This window comes from Vulpes vulpes, chromosome 15, assembly GCF_048418805.1.
Source record: "Vulpes vulpes isolate BD-2025 chromosome 15, VulVul3, whole genome shotgun sequence".
NCBI lineage: Eukaryota > Metazoa > Chordata > Mammalia > Carnivora > Canidae > Vulpes > Vulpes vulpes.
The window spans coordinates 83630017-83639326 of NC_132794.1; the positions used below are offsets into that span (position 1 = coordinate 83630017).

At 41.8% G+C, this 9310-nt stretch overlaps 1 pseudogene; it reads left to right on the top strand.

The window, feature by feature from the left end:
- The first annotated feature begins 5362 nt into the window (after positions 1–5362).
- LOC140595691 (elongation factor 1-alpha 1 pseudogene) lies at positions 5363–6848 on the top strand (annotated as a pseudogene).
- Positions 6849–9310: the final 2462 nt, after the last annotated feature.

A 9310-nucleotide genomic window follows, 5' to 3' on the forward strand; every position in this document is an offset into this window, starting at 1 on the left:
AGAATATAAACTTATTTTGGCCATTGTATTCCTAGCACCAGGTATGCAATGATAATGATATATTATCAGCACTCAGTAAATAGCCATTTAGTGAATGAATGATATCCAATCATCTAGTTTCTAGTTTTAACATTCTATGACTTTTCATTTAGCCAAAACAAAAATAAAAAAACAAATAACAATTATATGCAAGAAAAATCAGCATTTTTGCTGTAGTTCTCAGGGAAGAAATGGGGAGATGGATGATTAAGTAGAAAATCCCCTGTTCATCAGCTGCTCCTTCTTATAATGTCTTTTCTAACCTCATAGAGAGCAATTTATTGTTTTATATATTTGTAATTTTTAAATACTCTGGGAAATTATTGTGAGCACAGAAATTGGAGAGTCTTTCTTATCTTTTGGGCACTTTCTTATCTTCTGAGTATCTCTTACCTGATCTGATAAATCATTTTAATTAACTTTTAGGTACATAGTTTAGCTTACTAACCAAATCTAGATTAGTTTTCCACTTTTATTATGTCAGCAGAGTTTTTGCTGATTTCTGCCCAGTCTGTCGACCCCAGAGAGGTCTCTGAATGAGAGATCAAATGAAACCTAGAAGCATAAAAATAATTAAAATATTCCTATAGACTGAAGTAGTTTAATTTTTCTTGTGTTAGCAGAAACCATCTGGGCAAAGTCACTATAACTGACTGCCATTAGCCACTTTTTTTTTACTATCATATTTAATTAAGATGGTGCTGATGGTTGGTCATTGGTCCTAGTGTCCATCCTTATGTCACACCATAGCCCTTCAATTGGCGTCATACTGAGCCATCCCAAGCTAATGGACAAACACAGATAACTGCAGGTTATGTTTCCTCACCCCCACACTCTTATCTCTTCTGTTATTTGGTGGCTTTGCCAGAGTTTTTATCTGCTCTTTGCTTATTTGTTTTCCAAATAGATAAGCTTATGTAGATGGCACTTGCTCCTTATAGTTGCTCCTGACACAGAAGTGGAATGCCCAGTCTCCTGGAAATATCTCCTCCAAAAACATATAGATTTGATCCTCTGTGCTGGCCTCCAGATAACTTCTAGCCAGAGCAAATATATCCACATAGCATCAGATGTTTATGGCCAAATTTAAGGCAAATCCTGGTGGTTTTGTTTAGAGCTTTTTCCTAAACTGCCTTCTTTCCAGGCATATTTTCCATCTTCCTTCATTCTAATCAGATCTAATTTTGCCTTGTTCCCCATGCAAGATTTGTGCTTTTTTGGATCCTTGCCTCCTGAATGTTCATCCCTTGTGGCTTTTTGAAGCCCGGGGCCATGAAGTTTCCCTAGGGCTGCAGGAATCCAGGTGAACAACCTGGGCCCCAGATTTTGGGTGGGGCCTGGTTATAGAGTATGTGTGTCCCCCCAAAATTCCTATATTGAAATCCTAACCCCTAATGTGAACGGAATTAGGAGATGGGGCCTTTGGGAAGTAATTAGTTCATGAAAGTAAAGTCTTCATGAATGAGATTAGTGCCTTCCTAAGAAGACACATGAGAGTTTTTTGCTCCCCATTTGCAGATACAACAAGAAGATAACCATCTGCAGACCAGGAAGCAGGCCCTTGCCGACACTAAATCTGCCAGCACATTGATCTTGGACCTCCCAGCCTCCAGAACTGTGACCAATAAATGTATATTGTTTAAGCCACCAAATTTGCAGGATTTGTTACAGCAGCCCAAACTGATTACAACAAGGTGGCTTAGAGCACTAGTGGAAGCAGTGTTGTTGTGAAAACAGATGAGTAAATGCAGACAGTAGCCAGCCTCCTTTCCCACCAGAAACCCTGGAATCCATGCCTGCTCATCCCATAGAGCCTCTGCCAGGCCTTCATGGAACCAGGCCAAGTCGTCAGCAATGGGCCAGGACCAGCTACTTTGAGTCAGTTGGATCACAGCAAGGCCCTGCCCAAATCTGTGCCCCCTCCCACACTCTTTGTCCGGGCAGACTTTTGTGGGGGTGTGTTGGCCAGCAGCCTGGTATAGCTTTCACATGTGGGTCTCCCTGTAGGAATCAACAATCACCAACCTCTTGGCTCTGTGGATGGGGACACTAAGAAGCTCTGCTCTCAGCCTCCCCAGGACAATCATGGCCCAAAGACCAGTACAATCTCTAGCTCTTGCAGGGATCCAGATAAATTGGGCTGGTGAGTGTATGAGAGGGGAAGGCTGTGTTTTCACTGTGGCAATGTGAGGAAGGGCAGAGCTTAACCCGGGACAAGGTAAGTTCTCCTATAAGGCCCCCTCTGCCTCAGGAAGTAAGTATGATCTGCCCTCAAGGCAACTCCTTCTTCAGACAAAGAGGCAGAACTGACCTGGGTTCTGCTCATTCTCCTCTCCTTGATAACCTGCTGCCCCTGTAGATCCTCGGGATAATGTCTAGCCCCAGCCACTATTCCTCAAAGCCAATGGGAAAGCAGCATCCCCAAACCTGCGCTTGGGACTGAAACCACTAGGGCTACCCAAGGGAGAAATTTGCAAATGGCCAGGCCTAAGGAGTCAGATGACTCAGAAAGGAATCCAGGGAGACAGGCCGTCAACTTAGAGATTTACCTGTGCTCACAAACAGAAAACAGAGGCTGTGTAACCACAAACAGGGCAAAAAAAAGTGAAAACTTGTAGGACAATGAAAGTCAGGCATGGAGCAAACAGGGGCAAGGCTGTCCCAAATGGGTAGTGTGGGTGGATCATAACAAACCCTAGAGAGACCTAACATCTCTCTCTCTGAAATTCTGGAATGCTTCCATTGGCTTAGGTCAGGGTCCTAAAGGGGTAGCTTCCCTGGACAGAAGGACCCCATCAGCCCACTCTTGAGAAAACAACATTCAATTTCAAATACTGATTGAGCACCACCGTATACTGGGAGCTGTGCCAGGCCCTGGGATATAGCTGTGAATATGACTGATCTATTCCTGTCCTCATAGCTTCCACATGGTAGAAAGTATAGACACAGTGCTAGTAGTTATAGGTGCAGTGAGCATTGCAAACAAGTTCAGTTAGCAAAGAAAATAACATTTTTCAACACTTCTTCACTGAATTCCTTAATGAAGAGAATTTAAAAATAGGTATCAGACTTAGGAACTCTCCATCCTTAGTCCCATGAGAAGTTTAAAAAAAAAAAAAAAAAGGTTATTTTAAGGGGAGTACTGACTTCATGGTGGTTCGCCCTGAACATTTATCCTAACATTTAGGTTAACCTGTTTATAGGTTAACCCTAAACATTTCCTAGCTGCTCAATAACTCATTTCAGTTTTATCATCTTTAATACCTAAATCCTTCTTGAACTACTTGATTCTGTTATAGCATTGCTGGGTTCAATATTTCTTATTAATTTATTCCAATCTTGTGATGCCTGGGTAGCTCAGTGGTTGAGCGTCTGCCTTAGGCTCAGGGCGTGATCCCTGGTTGGAGGATGGAGTCCCACATTGGGCTCCCTGTGAGAAGTCTGCTTCTCCCTCTGCCTATGTCTCTGCCTCTCTATGTGTGTCTCTCACGAATAAATAAATCTTAAAAAAAAAAAAATTTACTCCTAGTCTCTCAGTCTTTATCTTTCTGTTTGGGAGACCCCTTATCTCCTTACTGGATCTTCTAGAAACTCCTCTCTTCCCTTCACAACTTACTCTCCTCCCCTGGGTTTTTGCCATCCCCATTAGGTCATGCCTGAGTGGGGTGGTCAGAAATGGTAGAAAACCTAGTTTTGCTGCCAATGCCCTTTGCCAGTATCTGCCCACATCCTCCCCTGGCCAAGAGCAGCCCCTTCCCTGCTTGCTCCTACAGGCCCAAGAAGGACACAGGCAGTGCCTGCCCCTGCAGGCTGAAAGTCCTCATTAATAACATCTTTCTTGGGCCTAGGTTTCCTAGTTTCCAGAGCTCTTTCACAGACATTTTCTCATATAATACAACAGTATTGAAAGGTAGACAAGAGAGATGCTAGCATCCCTATGCCAAGTTTCACAAAGCTTAAATTAATCACCCAGCATCATAAAACTACCAGTGACAGATGCAGAAATTGAACTCAGGTCTCCTGGTTCAATGCTGGAGGCTAGAATTCCAATATCAAGGTGTCCACAGATTTGGTTTCCTCTGAAGCCTCTCTCCTTGGTTTGCAGATGGCTACCTTTTTGCTGTGTCTTCACATGGTCTTCCCTCTGTGTTTGACCTGTGTCCTAATGTCATCCTCTTATATAGACACCAGTCATAATGAATTACAGCTTACATTAATGTATCTATTTTAACTTGAATACCACTTTTTAAAACAATTTTATTTGTTTGTTTGTTTGTTTGTTTGTTTATGAGAGATGCAGAGAGAGAGACAGGGACACAGGCAGAGGGAGAAGCAGGCTCCCCACGGGGAGCTTGATGTGTGACTCAATCCCAGGACCCTGGAATCAAGACCTGAACCAAGGGCAGATGCTCAACCACTGAGCCACCCAGGTATCCCTAAATACAACTTTAAAGGCCCTATTTTCAAATACAGTAACATAAGGTACTAGGGGTTAGGGCTTCAACATATAAACTGAGAGGATAAGGATACAACTCAGCCATAACAATGAGTGACAGAAGAATGTATTCATAGATGCATAGGGAAAGGAATCTTATGACAGTTATCTGGATGTTAAAGGATGAATTCACAACACAAATAGGGAGAAAAGGCAAAACAAGCAGAAGGAATAAATGAGCATCATTCCTTCCAGAATTTCAATCATGACAGAGTTCCGTGGGTCACAGACCCTGCATCATGAGCAGAGTCCCATGTCCATTCTTTTTTTTTTTTTAACTGAAGTTCGATTTGCCAACATATGGTATAGTACCCAGTGCTCATCCCATCAAGTATCCTCCTCAGTGCCCATCACCCAGTCACCCCATCCCCCTGCCCGCCTCCCCTTCCACTATCCTTTTTCATTTCCCAGAGTCATGTCCATTCTGATGCTCACTCACCATGCTTCTGCCCAGGCACACAGTTTGCTAGATACCTTTTCAATGGGTCACCTCTAGCTTGTTATTCCTACATCCTGCACAGTCAGTGAAAACAGAAGTGAGAGTCTCTTCCAGATCACTGAGGAATGTGTTCAGTTGTCTCATCATTTTAGCACTGATCCATAAAAGAATCCCAACACTAAATTGATACTCTGCAGCTATCCTCATGGTGGAATACTATGCAGTTGTTATATTGTGATATTCCCAATGACAGTGGGGAAATGCTTGCAATATAGTATTAAGTGAAGAGACACAACACAAAGTTGCATTATAACTTTCATGCTGTTAAAAAAAAAATAAGCCTAGAAGATATTTCAAGAAGATGACAATACCTTTTTTTGCAATGGGTTTGCCACCATAACACAGGTGTGGTGAAAAACATTGCTAAACCTAAACCAAAATGGGAAAGGAAAAGACTCACATCAACATTGTCGTCATTGGACACGTAGAATCAGGCAAGTCTACCACTACTGGCCATCTGATCTACAATGTGGTGGGATCAACCAAAGAACTATTGAAAAATTTGAGGAGGCTGCTGAGACGGGAAAAGGCTCCTTCAAGTATGCCTGGGTCTTGGACAAATTGAAGGCTGAACGTGAACGTGGTATCGCCACTGATATCTCCCTGTGGAAATTTGAGACCGGCAAGTATGTGACCATCATTGATGCCCCAAGACACAGAGACTTTATCAAAAACATGATTACAGGCACATCTCAGGCTGACTGTGCTGTCCTGATTGTTGCTGTTGGTGTTGGTGAATTTGAAGCAGCTATCTCCAAGAATGGCAGACCCGTGAGCATGCCCTTCTGGCTTATACACTGGTGTAAAGCAACTAATTGTTAGTGTTAACAAGATGGATTCCACTGAACCACCCTACAGCCAGAAGAGAAATGAGGAAATCATTAAGGAAGTCAGCACCTACATTAAGAAAATTGTCTACAACCCTGACACAGTAGCTTTGTGCCAATTTCTGGTTGGAATGGTGACAACATGCTGGAGCCAAGTGCTAACATGCCTTGGTTCAAGGGATGGAAAGTCACCCGTAAAGATGGGAATGCCAGTGGAACCACACTGCTTGAAGCTCTAGACTGCATTCTACCACCAACTCGTCCAACTGATAAGCCCTTGTGTCTGCCTCTCCAGGATGCCTACAAAATTGGTGGTATTGGTACTGTCCCAGTGGGCCGAGTGGAGACCTGGTGTTCTTCAGCCAAGCATGGTGGTCACCTTGGCTCCGGTCAATGTTACAACTAAAGTAAAGTAAAGTACAAGTAAAGTCTGTTGAAATGCACTATGAAGCTCTGAGTGAGGCTCTTCCTGGGGACAATGTGGGCTTCAATGTTGAGAACGTATCTGTCAAAGATGTTCGTCGTGGCAACATGGCTGGTGACAGCAAAAATGACCCACCAATGGAAGCAGCTGACTTCATGGCTCAAGTGATTATTCTGATGCATCCAGGCCAAATCAGTGCTGGGTATGCGCCTGTCCTGGATTGCCACACAGTTCACATTGCTTGCAAGTTTGCTGAGCTGAAGGAAAAGATAGATCATCGTTCTGGAAAAAATCTGGAAGATGGTCCCAAGTTCCTGAAATCTGGGGATGCTGCCATTGTTGATATGGTTCCTGGTAAACCTATGTGTTTTGAGAGCTTCTCTGACTATCCTCCTCTGGGCCGTTTTGCTGTTCATGACATGAGACAGACAGTTGCTGTGGGTGTCATCAAAGCAGTGGACAAGAAGGCAGCTGGAGTTGGCAAAGTCACCAAGTCTGCCCAGAAGGCTAAATGAATACTATCCCCAATACCTGCCACCCCAGTCTTAATCGGTGGTGGAAGAATGGTCTCAGAACTGTTTGTGTCAATTGGTCATTTAAGTTTAATAGTAAAAGATTGGTTAATGATAACAATGCATCGTAAAACCTTCAGAAGGAAAGGAGAATGTTTTGTGGACCATTTGTGGGGGTTTTTTTTGTGTGTGTAGCAGTTTTAGGTTATTAGTTTTTAAAATCAGTACTTTTTAATGGAAACAACTTGACCAAAAATCTGTCATAGAATTTGAGACCCATTAAAACAAAAGTTGAATGAGGAAAAAAAAGAAGATGACAATAACAATGATCTATGACAGTATTGGTACTGACATATCTAGTTTTCCAAATTTTCTATAAAATTATGTGAAAAAATACATTTAATGAAGTTTAAACTTCATTCCACAATAGTCACTTTTTTACATACCCTTTGTTTCCTAGTACAGTATAATGAAATACTCTGGGTGCTTTAAGTCTCCAATGAAGTTCACTACCAGACAAAACATGTCCACTTCCATAATTATCAGTTTCCAAAAAATCAATTGCTGAGGTTTTTTTTAAGATTTATTTATTTATTTATTTATTTATTTATTTATTTATTTATGATAGACAGAGAGAGAGAGACAGACAGAGAGAGAGGCAGAGACACAGGAGGAAGGAGAAGCAGGCTCCATGCCAGGAGCCTGACGTGGGACTCGATCCCGGGAATCCAGGATCGTGCCCTGGACCAAAGGCAGGTGCCAAACTGCTGAGCCACCCAGGGATCCCCAATTATTGCTATGTTTTTAAAAATAAAACTTCAGGGATCCCTGGGTGGCTCAGCGGTTTAGTGCCTGCCTTTGGCCTAGGGCATGGTCCTGGGGTCTCAGGATTGAGTCCCACATCAGGTTCCCTGAGTAGAGCCTGCTTCTCCCTCTGCCTGTGTCTCTTCCTCTCTCTCTCTCTCTCTGTGTCTCTCATGAATAAATAAATAAAATCTTTTTTAAAAACTTATCAAATGTTATAATATTTATTTATATTCACCCATTTATAAAGTTATTCTAGAACACTTGCAAAACAGACAAGTACTTAGGGGAAAAAACATTGCCTAATCTGACTCTGTGAACATATTGGTGACTTTTTTATGTACATATGTATGTGTTTAATGGAACCAAACTATTTTATAACCTGCTTTTATCAATAAATAATAGACATTTTCCCCATATATCTGTTATTCTTACACATCATTTTTATGACTGCCTACTTTACTATTGTGTGGATATGTCTTAACCTTACTTAACCAAGTCCCCTTTGATAGAGAAGTAGTTGGGGGGTTTTTTCCTTCAGTCATAAATAAGACTATAATGAACTATAATGATAAAGTGTATGTCCATTCAGATTTAACCCCTCAAAAAACACATTTCTCCAACATTCCATGTGTGTTGGCTTAGTGTCTATTACATCTTAAGCTCTGTACTAAGCACCTTTTCATAATGGATTGTATTTATTTTATGTTTACTGACCCCTATACTTTATCTTTGATTTTTCCATGTTGCCAAGAATTATAGTGAAAATAACTTAACAGCTCATAATTTTCTCATGAGCACCCCTGGAACTTCCTAATAGCTTAATGTTTCTCATCCACCAGTTATGTGATAACTCTTAGTAATCTTAAGGTTTATATTTTAGCCAATGGTTCCAGTTTTACCTCTAGAAACAGCTGGGTGGATGACATATGCTCAAATGGTTTATTTACATCTAAATTGTCATTCTGTTCTAGAACATTTTGTGCATGATTCATCATTTGGCATATACCGTCTGGCGTGGCAACTATCAAAAATAATAGGCAGGTATGAATGTGCCAGTAAAGGAAGGAAAATCAAATTTAAGGTTAAAAAAAAAAAAAAAAGTAGGGACGTCTGGATAGCTAGCTCAGCCAGTTGAGCTCTGCTTTTGGCTCAGGGCATGATCCTGGAGTTCAGGGATCAAGTCCCACATCCGGCTCCCTGAGGGGAGCCTGCTTCTCCCTCTGGGGGTGTCTTTGCCTCTCTCTGTGTGTCTCTCATGAATAAATAAATAAAATCTTTAAAAAAAAAAAAAAAAAAGTAGTAACAGGGCAGCCCTGGTGGCGCAGCGATTTAGCGCCGCCTGCAGCCGGAGGTGTGATCCTGGAGACCCGGAATCGAGTCCGACGTCGGGTTCCCTGCATGGAGCCTGCTTCTCCTTCTGCTTGTGTCTCTGCCTCTCTCTCTCTCTCTCTCTCTCTCTCTCTCTCTCTCTCTCTCTCTCTCTCTGTGTGTGTGTCTCTATGAATAAATAAATAAAATATTTAAAAAAAAGTAGTAACAATAATATAAAATCTTCTTAAAATCCAGTGCTCTCTTCACTTACTAGCCAGGAGTCCATGGATTTAATTCAGTAATAGGAAGGTGTTTTCAGTATTTAGAGCATATATTATTCAGAGTTCTCTCAGGAAAATAGAGCTCTTGCCAGGCGGTTCAATGAAGATAAGTTAA